The sequence below is a fragment of the Macaca thibetana genome, chromosome 14 (genome assembly GCF_024542745.1).
Source record: "Macaca thibetana thibetana isolate TM-01 chromosome 14, ASM2454274v1, whole genome shotgun sequence".
NCBI classification, from domain to species: domain Eukaryota; kingdom Metazoa; phylum Chordata; class Mammalia; order Primates; family Cercopithecidae; genus Macaca; species Macaca thibetana.
This window is the reverse complement of record NC_065591.1, coordinates 37,412,581-37,431,065: the sequence shown is the minus strand read 5'-3', so window position 1 is coordinate 37,431,065 and position 18,485 is coordinate 37,412,581. Positions and strand designations below refer to the sequence as shown.

The 18,485-nt window shown below is 38.5% G+C and overlaps 1 protein-coding gene and 1 pseudogene across 1 annotated transcript in view; one reads left to right on the top strand and one right to left on the bottom strand.

Annotated features, from left to right (window-relative positions):
- LIN7C (lin-7 homolog C, crumbs cell polarity complex component) overlaps window positions 1-18,485 on the bottom strand; it is a 385,573-nt gene that overhangs the window by 314,821 nt on the left and 52,267 nt on the right. The window lies entirely within an intron of this gene.
- On the top strand, window positions 1,441-4,746 carry LOC126936442 (chromobox protein homolog 3-like; annotated as a pseudogene).

Here is an 18,485-nt window from a genome sequence, read left to right as displayed (position 1 = left end):
CACTATATCAAATGTACATTGAATATAAGTTGCTTCTCCGGAAATACTAAAATGAGAAAATGTGGATTTATAATTGAGGAAATGCAGTACATAAACGTTTAAGCACCTTGTCTTCACCTTTCCCAGCTGGGGCATATCTGCAGCTGGAGGCTCGGATAGGATGTCAGAGGGCCTTCCAGAGAATAGAAACATGATCCCACTATTTTGGGAGGTGAGAGAGTAGAAAAAAAATTTTTAGATACGATTTACATACAGTCAAATGCCCAAGTCTTACGTGTACAGCATAAGCCCATATTGAAAATCATATATGCTCCTTTTTCGATATTTTAAACAAGTCTGGGTCTGAATACAGCTGTATTGAAATCTGGAGTAAATGTGTCTACATGTAACATTTATTATGGGGAAAAAAAATCTCTTACTCAATATCAAAACAGTTTCAGGGCTTAGAAGGAAAGATAGCTTATATTTAACGAACAGCTTTTATGTGCCAGGTATTTTCCATGTATATAATATATAATATGTATAATATATTATATACAACATATAATATGTATAATATATTATATACAACATATAATATGTATAATATATTATAGACAATATATAATATGTATAATATATTATATACAACATATAATATGTATATTATGTACAATATATATGTATAATATATTATATATAATATATATTATACATATACATTATATATAATATGTATATGATATATAATATGTATATAACCATGTAAATATAAAATACGTGTATATTTATAATTATATATAATATATAATATGTATATATATTATATATTTGAGATGAAATATCACTCTGTCGCCCAGGCTGGACTGCAGTGTCATGATTTTGGCTCACTGCAACCTCCACCTCCCAGGTTCAAGTGGTTCTCCTGCCTCGGCCTCCTGAGTAGCTGGGACTATAGGCGTGCGCCACCACACCCAACTAATTTTTGTATTTTTAGTAGAGATGAGTTTCACCATGTTGGCTAGGCTGGTCTCAAACTCCTGACCTCATGATCTGCCTGCCTCGGCCTCCCAAAGTGCTGGGATTACAGGCCACTGCACCCAGCCCCATATATTTCTTTTTTCTTTCAAGACCTGCCACAACCCTGTAAGTTACTTATTAACACCTCCATTTTACAGATGAGAAAATCAATTTATATAATTTTCCCCAAAGTGACAGACTATTTTGTGGTTCCAAGTTGAGCCTAGAACCATCCTTCTTCAAATAATATGTTCTTTTTCTCTACTTTAATTACAATTTACTTAAATTAAACTCATTGCTTATCTTAGAGACAATCTAATTTCTTACAATACATTAAGAATAAATTGAGAATCTCCTTTCTGCCCAGAACTATACTAGGTTATAGGGAAGAAGACAACTGAGATAAAATTTGAGTGCCATTTTTAAATTGCTCAATTTGGAATGCGTTCTGATGAGATTAGCCAGAAAGGTAAGTCATGTTTGATTTGTCTAATCATCTTTGGACTAAGCAGGAAGTATTTACAGAATAAAATGTCGTGAAGAAGCATAGCAGAAACTAGCGACTATTGATTTAGACATAGAAGGAAGGAGATAGAAAAGAGAAGAGAAGAGAAGAGAGAATATTGTTTCCCAACGCTGGCCCTACAAATTGGCAGAGTCCATATCTGCACAGATCCTGCAAATTGGCAGAGTCTATGTCTACCCAGATGGCACGGAAAATATATTTGTCACCCCCACTTCCACTGCTACTCAGAGGAATGACAAGGAATGATTCCTTTGCAGCTGGAAGGCTATGGGGCCTTCATTGACCTATCTTATCAAATTTTGAATACTTCTAGGAGGGATGGATAAGTTTACCTATCTTATCCAATAACTGCTCAGGTACTAATTATTACATTAATTAATAGCAAAGGCATGTCAAGGCCATGGAGGAACGGGTCACAGAAGAGGGAGGGAGGCCAGTGAGACTGAACTTTGATCTTATCTTCTGGGACCTGAACTTCTAGTATGATTTTCTAGAAAATACATCTCTCCTATGGCCTCTCAGTTTTGATATTCAGGAATACACCCCTCACTACACACACACACACACACACACACACACACACTCCCCAGGACAGCTTCCTTAATAAAATTGTTTATTTCTGTTAGAAGTTTTACAGAGGCACTTTACATTTGACTCTTCTTTGTATATGTATCTGGGAATCTAGGACTTCATTAATGAGGAGTCTTCTTGACTTAGCCCCATTTTAATTTTTGTTTTATGGAAAGCATATAAAAAAAAAGTAGAAAAATGGAGAATTGGGTGCCTCAGTCTTATAGACAGTCAATCTCTTGGGGAGTGTTCAAAACTTGAGTATCTAGAACTTCAAGTGAGAGGAAGTGTGGACTGGGCAGATAGGACCCTGTGTGAAAGCGAAGTCTTGGATACATGGCCCAATGTGCTAAAGAAGTTTCCTTTCTTTCATTCATTTGTTTTTCCATTTAACATATATTTGTGGACTGCCTACTTTATATCAGGCTTGTGTTAGGGATACGATGGTGAACAAGACAGCCTCCGCCCTCTCAGACCTCAGTCTTGTGAAGAATACAAGTAAATTATAGGAAAAGTACAGGGAAGGGGCATCCAATCCAGGCCTGTGGTTTATTTTTAAGTTAAATTCCCCTTTTCAGCTGCTCATTTCCATGCTCCCCATCTATCCCCAGTGCAGAGTAAAAATAATGTTAAAAAATCTGGGTAAAATCCCATCCCGGCTCTTTTCTCTATCTATCTTATCCAGGAACTGCTCGGACTTCCATAATGAATCAAAAGGTGCCTGCCCCAGCAGTCAAGTGCTGTAGAAATGCAGCTTTCTGGGTGTTGTTTTCAAAACTATCATTATCAAAAAATAGTTAATTACTGTCTAGGAAATAAGGGAGGTAGAGTGGGTTGGATGGTGGTCCTCAAAATATGTCCAAGTGCTAACACCTAGAACTTGTGAAGATTATCTTAGTCAGAAAAAGAATCTCGTAGATTCTTAATTTAGGGCAATTAAATTAAGAATGACCATGAGATCATCCTGGACTTAGGGTGGGTCCTAATCCAGTGATTGGTGTTCTTATAAGAGAAAGGAAAGGGACACTTGAAATGTAGTTACACAAGGGAGAAGGCTATGTGACGACAAAGGCAAAAAGTGGAGCCATGTCCCTACAGGCCAAGAAATGCCAAGGATTACCTGCAGTTGCCAGAAGCTAGGAGAGGCATGGAATGGATCTTCCCTCAAAGTTTTCAGAAGGAACTAATCCTGCCAACACCTTGATTTCAGACTTCTGGATTCCAGAACTATCAGAAAAGAAATTCCTGTTGTTTTAAGCCACCAAGTGTTTGTACTGGAACACTACTTAGAGGGGTTAATGAGATTTTGCTATTACTGCACTCCTTGAGTAGAAAGGAGGCCAAAAACTGGGATAAAGAGATTCTAATCCCTATAGAGAGTGATAGAGGGGATCTATCCCAGATCGTGAAGAGGAAGTCTATTGGCTGCTTTTGTACCACATGATCCTATTCCTCCTAGATTTCAGCTACTGGATAATATTTGGACAACAGACCCAAGGAGACTTAGAAGAGTTAACAAGTAGGTCAAGCATACACATAGTGCACTAGCAGAATCCAAGACAAACATACCCCCAAAATCTTTTCAAAATCTTTTGATATTTGATATTTCAAAAAAGAAATAAAATAGTAGTCATGACAAAAATCAGAAGTTTTCTTGAATTATTTATATTTGTCGTATATGCATGAATATGAGTGCCCTAATATGAGGTCATTCCCTACTCTCCCATTGAGAAAGTCAAGAAGAAAGTTTTGTTTGCCAATGTGAGTGATAAACTTTTAGGTATGTATGTAGATGAAATAATTAAATGCATGCATATTGTATCTAATTCATTAAGTAGTTATATTTACATATTATAAATTATATATAAAATATATCAATTTAGAAGTATGTTCTTCTTTCTCATAGATCACAAAACACTCTTGTTCAAACTCTTCAAAAGTATCTCTGACATCAGGCCCCGCTCCTTGGCCACCCGGCGTGGGCGGTGCCACCCCTCCCCAGCGCCGCCCCGCATGCAGCTCACAGGCTCCCTCAGACTTCGGTTGTGGCTGGAGCTGGAGTGGCACAGGGCCTGAGACACTGCAGACCTGAGACCCCATAGCAGCTTGGAGGCGGTGAATAAAGTAGCCTCCAATAAAACTATATGGCAAAAAATGGGAAAGAAACAGATGGAAAGAATGAAAAACTTGAAGGGGCAGAGCCTGTATAACTTGTGATGGAAAAAATACTAGATCTAGATCAACGTGTAGTGAATGGGAAAGTGGAATATTTTCTGAAGTGGAAGGTATTTACAGATGCTGACAATACTTGGGAACCTGAAGAAAATTTACATTGTGTAGAGTTGATTGAAGCCTTTCTTAATTCTCAAAAAGCTGGCAAAGAAGATGGTACAAAAAGAAAATCTTTATCTGACAGTGAATCTGATGACAGCAAATCAAAGAAGAAAAGAAACACTGCTGACAAACCAAGAGGATTTGCCAGAGGTCCTGATCCTGAAAGAATAATTGGTGCCACAGACGGCAGTGGGGAATTGATGTTTCTCATGAAATGGAAAGATTCAGATGAGGCAGACTCGGTGCTGGCCTCAAAAGAGGCGAATATGAAATGTCCTCAAATTGTAGCTGCTTTTTATGAAGAGAGACTAACTTGACAAGCTTGTCCAGAAGATGAAGCTCAATAATTGTTCACATTTTTATGTATATATATATGTGTGTCTATGTATATACATATATGGATTCTCATATGTGTGTGTGTGTATATACACGTGTGTACATATATATGTGTGTGTGTATATATATACACACACACACATAAATACACGTGTATATACACACACACATAAATATATATATATAATTTGGGTCTTGGTTTTTTATTTACTAGTGTGACAAAATAACTACATTCTAATGGAAATCCAGTTTGATATGTTCATTTTGAAAGTAGCGTTGGAAGAGTTGTTGGTTTTTTGTTTTTTGTTTTTTGTTTTTGTTTTTTTATCCGTAGCACTGGTTACTTTGAACAAATAAATAAAAGCTTCCTGTAGTTGCTTCCTTTATCAGAAAAGAACATTTGATATCATGGTATATCGTTTCCTCCGCATTAAAGGACAGCTTTTCTAAATGTTGAGGGTTATGTCCATAGTCATTACTCAATCAGAACTTGTGTTGTCATAAGCCTAAGGACCATTCCAGGTTTTTTGTTTGTGTGTGTGTGTGTATACATAAAATGCACATGTAAATTTTTAAACATTCACCAAAATGAAAAATCACAGGTAAACCCATGTTTCTGAGATGCCATTATTCTGAGCAAAATAAGAGATAATCACTTCAAGTTATATTGAAAATTTTCCTGAAGTCATAAACTTCAAGTGAAATAAGGGATTCTAATTAATAGGACAATTTAAATTGGATAATTTTAAAGCATCTATATCTATAAATTCAGTGGTTTGCTTGCCAAATTCCTAAAAGGAAAAATTTTATCACTGCCATCACAGGAGGTTTCCCCATCCAGATGAGGAAACTAGACAAATGCCAGTGTGTTTTAATTAGCTAAACACAACTAAGTTAAGTGAACATTTAAAAATGTCTCTATTGGGACATTCCTTAACAAAAATGTTGAAATCCCTGTTGCTACCTTGACTAAAAGGTTATGATTCATGGAATATCTAAGATTTGGCTTATAGAAACCTAATCAGATGGTTAGAGAGGTTGGCAGTTTAGGACCTTCTGCTATAAATGTGTGAATAACGGTTTGTAATCCAACCTATTGGCCTGCATGGGTTTTCTTTTTTTTGGTTTGTTTGTTTTTGAGACAGAGTCTCGCTCTGTTGCCAGGCTGGAGTAGTTGTATGATCTCAGCTCACTGCAACCTCTTCCTCCCAGGTTCAAGTGATTCTCCTGTCTCGGCCTCCCAAGTAGCTGGGACTACAGGTGCGTGCCACCACACCCAGCTAATTTTTGCATTTTTAGTAGAGATGGGGTTTCACCATGTTGGCCAGGATAGTCTTGATCTCTTGACCTTGTGATCTGCCCACCTCAGCCTCCCAAAGTGCTGGGATTACAGGCGTGAGCCACTGCACCCAGCTGACCTGCATTTTTTTTTTTCTTATCCCAAGTCATTCCTTACATGTAGGCTCAATCTTTTCAGTATTTGCTTTACTGATTCAGCAAAAGTGAGGAAAAACAACTTTGCAGTAATCAGAATGTTATGTAAATGTATATTGTTTACTTTATTGTAAATACTTGTGAACAGTGGTCAATAAATAGTTTTATTTTCCTTTATGCAAAAAAGTACCTTTGACATGAATACTTTTGTTTTCACTAGAACTATTTTTTGAATCCCTTACGCATTTAAAGCTCAAAAAGTTCATTTTTAGAGAACATCATTTGCATTTCTGCATGTTTTGTTAGTGATAGAGCATTTATTGAATCCTCATATAACCGGTCACTGGATATTTTATCTTAAGCATACTAGGACCCATTTTCATAATACCAGGATCTTTGAGGTTTTCATATGCGTATATTTACAATTTCCACAATGTTAGCACTTACTCTGTTGCACATTAAAATGACTTTTAAAAAGCTTGTTTACAGCAATATTGAACATTTAGAATTATGGGCTCATATTCATAATAATTATGGGTTCATTATCATAATAAGTAGTAAACCTGTGTTGAATTTCTTTGTCTCCTTTTTTTAAAATCAATTCTGCCAGGTAACCTCTGAGTTATCCCATGCCAGCATTAATTCAGGCAGTTATAGCCTAACATACCTTCCCTAAACAGTCCTCTTATGTTCAAAATGAAGTTGAGAGACTGTTCCATAATATGAGGCATTTTGAAAGAACTTGAATATATAGAAACTCCCTCTTTCCTAAAGCAGCGGTCCCCAAACTTTTTGGCACCAGGAACCAGTTTCACGGAAGAAAATTATTCCACGGACTGGGGTTGGGTGGGGATGGCTTCGGGATGATTCAAGTGCATTACATTTATTGTGCACTTTATTATTATTAAATCATGATGCATAATGAAATAATTATACAACTCACCATAATGTAGAATCAGTGGGAGTCGTGAGTTTGTTTTCCTGCAACTAGACTGCCCCATCTGGGGATGATGGAAGACAGTGACAGAATATAAGGCACTGGATTCTCATGAGAAGTGTGCAACCTAGATCCCTTGCATGTGCAGTTCACACTAGGGTTTGTACTTCTTTGAGAATCTAATGCCACCAGTGATGTGACAGGAGTTGGAGCTCATGGGATAACGCGAGCAATGGGGAGTGGCTATAAATACAGATGAAGCTTTGGCCAAGTGTAGTGGCTCACGCCTGTACTCCCAGCACTTTGGGAGACCAAGGCAGGTGAATCACTTGATGTTCGGAGTTCAAGACCATCCTGGCCAACATGGCAAAACCCCGACTCTACCAAAAAATACAAAAATTAGCCAGATGTGGTGGCATGTGCCTAATCCAAGCTACTTGGGAGGCTGTGGCAGGAGAATCGCTTGAACCGGGAGGGCAGAGGTTGCAGTGAGCCGAGACTGCACCACTGCACTCCAGCCTGAGTGATGAAGTAAGACCTTGTCAAGAAAAAAAAAAAAAGAAAGAGAGAGAGAGAAAGAAAGAAAGAGAGAGAGAGAGAGAGACAAAGAAAGAAAGAAAGAAGAAAGAAAGAAAGAAAGAAAGAAAGAAGAAAGAAAGAAAGAAAGAAAGGAAGGAAGGAAGGAAGGAAGGAAGGAAGGAAGGAAGAAGACAGACTACTCACTTGCCTGTTACTAACCTTCTGCTGTATGGTCCAGTTCCTAACAGGCAAGAAAGAAAGAAAGAGAGACAGAGAGAGAGAGGGAGGGAGGGAGGGAGGAAGGAAGGAAGGAAGGAAGGAAGGAAGGAAGGAAGGAAGGAAGGAAAGAAAGAAAGAAAGAAGGAAGGAAGGAAGACTACTCACTTGCCTGTTGCTAACCTTCTGCTGTATGGCCCAGTTCCTAACAGGCTACGGACCAGTAACAGTCTGTGGCCAGGAGGTTGGGGATGCCTGTTTAAAGGTTTTTTATGTGCGTGTGTGTGTCAAAACGTTGCCACATGTAATAGTATATAAAATAGTATTTTATGAAATAGTCTTGTCTTTATTTTCAATTATTCATGGAGGTGGACAATATGATCTTTTCAGTATTTCGGGTCTCAGAATATCTTACTTTAATCTTGGTCCTATTCAAAGGCTGTATTGAGTCAGCAAGGTTCTTGCCCTTGGGGATTTGAACTAAGATGCACAGAGGTTGGTTGGTGGTGGCCCCTGGATTTGTAAGGCCACCAAGTTTTTAGGGCAGGTGGACAATGTTGGGCCATGTGCAAGATGATGAAGTAGAGGAAGATCTGAAGAAGAATGAGACCCACTGGTAGAGAGGAGCAGAGAGGAGAAAGCGTATAATGTTGCTCCCGAGGAGAGCTTGAGTACTCGATCCTTTATTTTGAAGGCTCCATGAGGCCTGGCTATACTTTAGCTCCTAACCTTGTGGGGTCCACAAAATTGCCTGCCCTCTTCTCACAACATACCCCCAAATCAGCTTGAATGCAAATCCAACATCTTTATTAAAATTCTCTCCAACTAAGCTTTCTTCTCTTCCAAAGCCTTGCCTTCCTTATCTGATAAATGGGAACATGGGTACTTCCTAGGTCACAGAGTTTTTAAAGATCAGAAGAGGTAGGATACTTTTGAAAAGTATAGAATGCCTTATAACACATGCATAAGGCATCTAATTATTGTGGTTTCTATAATTGTTCAAGCTGTTCCTCAGAGTAATGGCAGGTTTGGGGAAAGTTGTGAGAAGTCTCTCCCATGCCCAAAGCTCATGGGACAATACTGCTGCCCTCACATGCCTTGAATCACAGGGCTTATTAGTCTCAGTCATGCTTTACATATCACTTTTTCTAATGAGCTAAGGATGATGTCCACCTCTGTAGAAGCCTTTTGAAGTGAAATAATTTTGGCCAAGATGATCTGGGCCCACCCAGAACTAATTTGAGCCCACCCAGCATAAAGCTATTCCTCTTTGCTCTGCTTCTTGTTACCCGCCCAGGTTTTTGGATCTTCTTTCTTTTAGTTGACTCACAGAATATTTTTCTGTATATCCTTTCAGGGAACACCTCTATATAACAAACCTTCCTTGAAATATTCTCTTTGTCAAAATTTATCTGACCTCAAAACCCTGCTTGGTGTTGGTAATCTGAGCAATGTGACTGTACAACCCCAGGTAACATTTTACCTTAAAAATGAACTAGCTTATTTTTTCTGATTGTAAAAGAAATTAAGAAAATATTTTTTAAAAACCCTGAAAACATAGATAACCTTTGCTAACATTTTGCTCTTAATGTCTATATTTTTATGAATACATATTTAAAACATAATTTCCACATACTATATTCATTTAATTTACCTCTTTTTATATTATGATCACTTTTTTATGCCATGAAATGTTCTTGAGAAATACAATTTTAGCAATTCATTATTTGATTTTCTCATAATATAAGTAGCCAACTCCCTCTTGTTTAGATAATAATGCAATGATCATCTCTGTGCCTTTGAACATAAATCTTTGTATATCTGGTGTTGATATATGTGTGTGTGTATGTGTAGGTATATATTCATACACATATAATATTACCTATGAGAGAGAATGTGAAGTAGGGAGAAATAATAAACATTTTTAAGGTTTTTGATGCATGGGTTCATTCTGTGGTAAAATTTTGCCATTTTTGTTTTTTGTTTTTTTGCTGCACAGTATCTATTTTATTTTGCTTTTTTATTTTTTATTTCTAGAAGTAGCATTCTGAATGTCCTTTGAGGAACAATTAGTGCCACACTCCCAGTCCATGCACATTTTTGGTGCTAACTCTGCCCTTTGGTATATGACCTCAGGCCTAACCCAATAGGACATCTTATTTCCCCAATCACAGTGATTCATTTAGGGATGGGCATGTGACCCAGGATGAGACATTTACCTCCAATCAAGGTCAATTATGCCACTTTTGCTTGAGCACAAGGGCACAAGAGCTACACATGGAACTGGAAGAAACAGAAGTCAGTTGCTGCTAGAGTCCCCCAAGGGGGCTGGCTGAGAGGAAGTTAACACAGAGCAGCTAAAGGAAGAGATGTAGAAAGAAAATTGGTTCCTGAAAACTTGTTAGGTCCTTTAAATCAAGCTCTGTCTGAAGCCAGCACTACCCCCAGTCTTTTCAGTGATATGAACCAATGTGTTTCCATTTTCTCTCAAGGCAGTTTGATTTGGGTTTTCAATCACTTGAAAGTAAAAGAGTCCTATTTGATGAACACATTTTCAGGGATCTTTGGGTAGAATACTACTATAACCCAAGGGAATGATTTCAAAAGTGTAAATCTTTGAATCCCTGGAAAAGGGGATAGATTGGGAAGTACCCTCAAATCAGTGAGACACATTGTTGCTTTTTCATTCATTTGAAGGACAAGACCTGGACCTAGTGAGAAACATGAGGCCCTCTCCTTGCTCTAAGAAAGGCCCCTAATAGGAAGTTGGCAACTCTCCCAGACAGAGCAGACAAAGAAGGGGCTAGTGCAGCCGTGCGGAGGTGGATGGACAGATGGCATCTACTTATACTTATTAAGGTTACGACTCATGGTTAGAGAGCTCCAGCTAGCTTAGGGATGATTAGAATTTCCCTGGTGAGTTTGTATTTGTCAGCATCCCTAAAAAAGTCATGACCCTGATTGTAGAGAACATGAGCACTGAAGAATGTGGCCGAAGTAGTATAGAAAAGGCCACATGTATCTTAGTTCCTAGGAAAGGATGCTCTGGGCCCATTGCTAGCTCCTATCAGTTGGTTGGCCCACGTCTACTCTGTATATTGATCAAAGGCTTGACATGCTATGGGGACTGCAACATGATACAAATCCATCCAAATAATCACCAAGATCTCTAAATCCATTCCAAATGTCACAAGCCGCTATTCAAATTCCATGTGTGTGAGTGGAAAATGATGACTCTTAAATGACCTTATTGAAAAGACCCAGATTGATAGAGGGACAAACAATGGGTTATGCTTGAAATTTTATTTCTGAGTAGAAGATGTATCTTCTTGTTATCTGGAGTTGGGAGCTCACTTATTGGAAAAACAATACCCGAGTACCTACTATGTGCCATACACTTTTTGTATTGAAAATTGAGGGATGAAAAATACAGACAAATAGGGGTCCTGCCCTCATTGACAAGATGGTAATACAAGCAGCACATAAGAGGGCACATAACCTATCCTTTGTGGTGATGACCAAGGAAGACTTCCTGGAAGAAATGAGCTACAGAAAAAAGAAGAGATAGTGAGGAAAAAGGGACAGCAGAGGGAACATTAAAACCCAGAAAGAACAGAGATATAGAAGACAAGTTTGAGGAACTGCAAGCATTTCACCAAGGCTAGACCAGAACCTTCAAGAGAGTGATAAGAGATGTTTGATTCAAGTTAGGAAAGCTTTTGTTAAGTGCTTAGACACTTGAACATATTTAGTCAACATGTTTACGTCGGAAGGTGAACCTCTCTTGCATTAGGGTTTTTATTTTCATACCAAGACAAAAACAACCTGTCTTAAGATTTACAGGCTTTTTTTTTCTTTCATTACATGGATTAGGCATCATTTATAACAGAGAGAAGGTTAAAGCAAAGAACTAACTATGAAGCAGTAGGTGTGCTGTGGTATCCCTGCCAATCTGTGTCATGGGCTTCCCATTCTCTCCATGGTGCTGCATGTTGCAGAAGCGAGCATGGTCCTTTCTTTCAGATCTCTGGGTCAGAGTTGGGAATCTCCAGTAGGCAGTGGGATCTTGAAAAATACAATGCCAACACCAGAAAAAGGTTTGGAAAGCTTTCCAGAGGTACTAAATTTGAGTTCAATGTAAAGAATCTTCAACCTCTGATTTTCACGCATTCACTGGACGACCAAATCTGAAAGCACCTCTCAGGAGAGCCCATTAGCAGGTCATACTACTTTTACCTTAACTCTCATATGGAGTAATCTACAAAGCACTTTTATTATCTCATTGAATCTTCTCCAAAGCTAATGTCGAAATCTTTTATCCCACTTGACAGATGAGGAATCTCTGGCTCAGAGTTGTTTTCCCAAAGTCCAAGACTTCATTCATGGTAGGAGTTGATCCAAAATTTGATAGTAATTTCAGGCAATGATGAAAACCAGGTGATATGAAGAAAGGTTTCAAGAACAGAGTGGGAGTGGGCTTTAGTCTAAAGAAGAGAAGACACATTTCAAACATTAATTCATTCAATAAATTGAGTGTCCACTATGTGCTATGTTCTCTGGCTAAAGACAAAGGAAACAGAAATGGCTCCTGCTAATATAGCATGTATTAGTTGAGGGGAAAATGAGTATTTAATAAGAACAACAACAAAAGGGGTTATTATAAAAACCCCATATTTTGTGCTTGCCCAGGATCTCTTCCTTTGAGAAATGGTCCATTACTTTTCATAAAGGAGCACATAGTTTCCTAAAGTCCTGGTCTCACAAATTTCCCTACATATCCACTGAGCCCAAAATGGGCAGGTGGTCCAGACCTGGTCCATCCATGACCTCTGCTTTCAGTGATTGGTTTAACCATGGCCACGTGATCTAAGATATGCCATTTAGTTCATGCCCAGAAGTTTTGCATAAGTCACTTGGCAGACAATTACACTCTTTTCTTAGGAACCATGGTCCCTAAAGAGGTATAATACTGGAAGAGACAATGACCATTTTTGCCATCTCATAGGGAAAAAAAGCTACTTAAAAGTAAATGATGGTAACATAGAATAAGGCAGAATTTAGGAGATTCAAAGAGAAAGAGTCCTGGATTTGCAAGTTAACTTCTGGATCTAAAGATGACTTTCAGGTTAGGTAGGGCAACAGATTTCTTTCTATAGATTAAGTTAATTTGTATTGGATTTCTGTCCTGATTGATACATAAATAATTATAAATTGTGAAAAGTACAGAGAGGGAAATGAACAAAAGACTATGAAAGAGAATAACAGTGAGAACATGGTTCATATGAAGTTGTTAGAAAAATGACATTAAAGTTAGAACATAAAAGTGGAATAGATTTTTGTGAAGCCAAAAGTGGTGACAAAGTCTCCTTGATAGAAAGAAAAACATGTGGGAAGGCCCAGAGAAGGAAAGGAGCTTTGCAAGTATTTGAGGAGTTGTTAATAGAATGGAATGCAACTTACTTGGCTACAAAAGAATATGGGTACCAATGGGTAGAAGTTTGGTATTGATTAAACAAAAAGAACTTTCTAGCAGCAGGGAAACTATGATTTCCCTGTTTCTGGAGAATTCCAGAAACAGCTGCATAGTTACAAATTAAGGATGTTTTATGGAGAAATTTAGTTTCTAGATAAGTGGTGGCTGGTATTCACATATTTATTTACTCAATCAATACTTTTTGAGCTCCTGAAATGGGCCAGATATAATACCTGTGCATATTAGTAAACAATATGCAGTCCCAGGTCTCAAAGAACTGACAGTCTAGTGGGAGATACTGCTAACTAACATGTTAATTCTATCCCAGTAATGGGAGCAGCAGAGCAGGTCTAAGTACAAGGTGCTCTATAAGCACATCAGAGGCCATCTAACTTAGACAGAAATGACTTCTAATGTCAGCTGCAATCTTGTAAAATTATGATTCTAAGCATGAAGTAAGAAAACATTTCTTGTGAAGCCTGTTACTGGGATCCAAGAGCAAGCCCCTATCATGGATGGCAGAATCAGTTCCCAGGATAACAGGCTTTCCACAGGAACTAGGGCCAAACCCTGCTTTGAGGCAGAGTTTTATCTATCACAGATGGCACACACTTATGCTTAAAAATGTAATATGTTATTTTAACATGATATTCTAACAAATATTAACAATAACAAAAATTGTTAACATTTATCGAACATTTATTATGTGTCAGGCAACGTGCTTAATGTGTCCCATGCTTTAGTCATTAACACTCACTACCCAGCAACTAGTTCCAGGCCTTTGCTACGTCCTTGAAGAAGAAAGACGTTCTTTAACACAACCCTCTTTGCTCATGAAACAGATAAAAAGCAAACAGGGATTGGTGACATCTGGAACTGACAGGAAGGGACCAGTGTTTCCCTCTGCATCCCTGAAGGCCCAGCTTCCATCTCTTTCCCCCTACATCCTTCATCAGTATCTCCCCAGTCGTGGGTTGCTGTTGCCCCTCTGAGCACCTGTGACCTGGGCTAGTGGTTCTGATGTGGTTGCAGAGCAAAACCCCACAGAGCTGGAGCCCAAGAGGATGTTTGAGAGTGATGCATAGGAAGTCTCCAGCAGGCCATTTTTCTGCACATTCGGGAGATTTTCCTCAAGCTCAACCTCAATCTGGAAGTTCTGAGTCCTGCCAAGATTTAGAGATGGATAAAATCTCCATCCCACTAGAGCAGAACAGAAAAGGCTAATAGGGAGCTGACACAGCAAGAATTCATTCAAAAAAACCCCAACAGTGACAGGACCAGAGGAAAGTGAGCTTCAGTAACAATCAATACCCCATACTTCATGGAGCTTAGACTTTTAACTGTAGCACCCAAGAAACTAAGAATGCCCTGTAATTTGTATTAAAAGCACTGAGGAAAAAAGGGAATGTCTAGTGTAGTAAATGCAAGCCAAAGAGGATCTAGAATAAAATCCTATCTCTACCACTTTCTAGCAGAACAATCTTGGGCAAGTTACTTAATCGTTTTGTGCCTCAGTTTCTTCGTATTTAAAATCAAGAACACAGCACTTATTTCACAAGTTCTGTTCTGCTCTAGTGGGATGGAGATTTTATCCATCTTTAAATGCAAAGGGCTAACAACAGTGCTTGGTACGTAGTAAGCACTCAGTAAATATTATTTTATTACTAGTAGTAATCTTAGTGTGATGTTGATTGGTCTGTTACCAGAAGAATACAGTATGGTACTGAGTAAAAAAGGCAATCAAGAGTTATTGAACACCTTCTTCTGCTAGGCAGCCTATACTAGATGCTGGACATACATTACTGATTAGAACACAGAAGTCCTGGCCCTCAAGGATCTTATATTTTAGAAGAAACCAGAAAACACAAACAAAAGAAAAAACTCACATAATATCTTTAACTGATTCCTAGGAAGGAGCTATTAGAAGTTAATTCCAGAGCCATATTTTAGTGCTTTTTGTTTTCTCTGTGTAATGTTATGCTTGTTTAGATGCTCAGTAAATCGCATTTACATCTCCTTCATTAAATGTATAACATCACTTCCAGATGTTGAAATAAAAATGTTTATGGACTGGGCAGACCTAGCTGACCACCCCCCACAACCCACTAATAGCAAAAATGCAGTTCTATCTCTAAAACTTACCCCAAATCTGTCTTCTTCTCCTCATCTCATTTCCAACCTTGTCAAAGCCACAATCATCTCTTGCCTGGACAATAGTAATAGCTTCCTACCTGGTTCTTTGCTTCCACTCTTGGTCTCTCCATCTAATATAAATTCCTCAAGCAGTAGCCAGAGTAATCTTCTACATATATAAACTAGGCTGGGTGTGGTGTCTTACACCTGTAATCCCAGTACTTTGGGAGGCCAAAGTGGGTGAATCACTTGAGGTCAGGAGTTTGAGAACAGCCTGGCCAACACGGCAAAACCCCGTCTCTACTAAAAATACAAAAATTAGCCGGGCATGGTGGCACACACCTGTAATCCCAGTTACTCAGGAGGCTGAGTCAGGAGAATCTCTTGAACCCAGGAGGTGGAGGCTGCAGTGAGCAGAGAGAGCACCACTGCACTCTAGCTTGAGCGACGGAGCGAAACTCTGTCTCAAAAACAATAACAAAAATAAATACAAAATAATAAATAAACAAATTAGCTCATTTCATTTCTTTGCTTAAAGTTCTTCAAAGCCTCCCTATTACAAGTAGCCTATAATATCTGTGGGACCGGTCCTCTGTCTTCCTTTCTGGCCTCAGTTTTTACCATTTTCCCCTTTACTCACTGTGACTCTCTCCTCATTCTCTCTTTCTCCCTGGAAACCTTTGACTTGCTCTTCCCTCTCACTGGTCTGCACTTTCTCTGGACTTGTGCATGGTTGGCTTTTCTGTGTCATTCAGGGTTCAGCTCACATGTTACCTTTTCAGAGAAGACTTCCCTGATCACCACATCTAGGGAGTCTCAACTAGAAATTCTCAAATACATTTCTCTGCTTCATTTTCTTAATGATACTTACTACAATTTAGTGTTTTCAAAATAAAGAATTAATTTACTTATTTCTTTTCCGTTTTCCCTCAATACAGTGTTAGCTACATGAGGAGAGCAATCTCTTTTTTTTTGTCTTGTCCAATGCTGATTCTTCTTACTCAGTCCATGAGTAAGTAGCCCCCAAAAATATTTGTTAAAGCAATGAATTCTAGGGCTTAGTAGGAGAATTAGCAAGCAACCTTCCTTGTAGAAGGGCACCTTAACAAATGTAATAAAATGAAAATATTACTACCTGAATAGTAAGCATAGAATTCATCTTAGGGAGGGACCTGTCTCTGAGAAAATATCTCGAAAACTTCAAGAGGGACTGTTAGGTACGGAGACCATAAGAGGCAACAAGAGGCTTCGTGATAAAATGACACAGTTAAACTTTATTTTCAAGATGCAATAAGATAAATTATGTTTTATTTTGGGTTTGTTTCTCAAAAGCTGAGAGAGAGCAGGGAGGCGAGAGCCTCAGATAGAAGAGAGGAGTCAGAGAAGTGGATTGTGGAAACATCTCTCAAATTAAACAGTTAGCCAAGTTGTGAATGCAAAGAAAAAGTCCTTGAAGTTAATTAAAAGTGCTACTCCAGTGAATACATGAATCATAGGAAAGTAAAACAGCCTTACTGCTGATATGGAGAAAGCTTTAGCAGTCTGGATAGAAGAACATTCTCTTAAGCCAAAGCCCAATTCAGCACCAGGCTCCGACTCTCTTCATTTCTATGAAGAATGAAAAAGGTAAGGAAGCTGTAGAAGAAAAGTTTGAAGTTAGCAGAGCTTGGTTCATGAGGTTTAAGGAAAGAAGCTATCTTCATAACACAAAAGAGCAAAGTGAAGCAGCAAGTGCTGATAGAGAAGCTGCAGAAAGTCATCCAGAAGATCTAGCTAAGATCATTAGTGAAAGTGGCTACACTAAACAACAGGTTTTCAATGTTGACAAAATAGCCTTTTATTGGAGAAAGATGCCGTCTGGTATTTTCACAGTTAGAGAGGAGAAGTCAATGCTTGGTTTCAAAGCTTCAAGGGATGGGCTGATTCTCTTGTCAGGGATTAACAAAGCTGGTGAAGCCAATGTTCATTTAGCATCTTAAAATCCCAGGGCCCTTAAGAATTATGCTAAATCTACTCTGCCTGTGATCTAATAATAGAACAACAAAGCCTGAATTCCAGCATGTTTACTAAATATTTTAAACTGTTAACAGCCACAGCTTGGGAAAAAAAGATTCATTTCAAAAAATTACAGATCATTGATGATGCGCTGGTCACTCAAGTGCTCTGACAGAGATGTACAGGGGTATGAATCTTGTTTTCACGCCTGATAATACAACATCCATTTTGCATTCTGGATCAAGGAGTAATTTGCACTTTTGAGTCTTATTATTTAAGAAATATATTTTGTAAGGCTATCGCTGCCATATCAGAGTGATTCCTCTGATGGATTTAGGCAAAGTAAACTGAAAATTTTCTGAAAAGGATTCGCCTTTCTAGATGCCACTATGAACATTTGTGATTTGTGGGAGGAGGTTAAAGTATCAACATTAATAGGAGTTTGGAAAAAGTCGATTTCAACCCTCACGGGTGACTTTGAGGGATTCAAGACTTCGGTGGAGGAAGTAAATGCAGAGGTGGTATAAACAGCAAGAGGACAGAATGAGAAGTGGAGCCTGAAGACGCCACTGAATTGCTGCAGTCTCATGATCAAACTTGAACGAATGAGGAATTGCTTTTATGGATGAGTAAAGAAAGTGGTTTCTTCCAATGGAATCTACTCCTGGTGAAGATGCCATTAAAATTGTTGAGATGACAACAAACAATTTAGAATATTATATAAATATAACTGATAAACCAGTGGCAGGAGTTGAGAGGATTTCCTCCCGTTTTGAAAGAAATTCTACTGTGGGTAAAATACTATCAAACACGGGGCATTCTACAGAGAAATATTTCATTAAAGAAAAAGTCAATTCGTGTGGCAAATGTCATTGTCGTCTCATTTTAAGACATTTCCACAGCCACCCCAACCTTCAGCAACCACTACCCTGATTGGTCAGCAGCCATTAACACTGAGGCAAGTGCCTCCACCAGCTAAAAGATTACAACCTGCTTAAGGCTCAGAATATAGC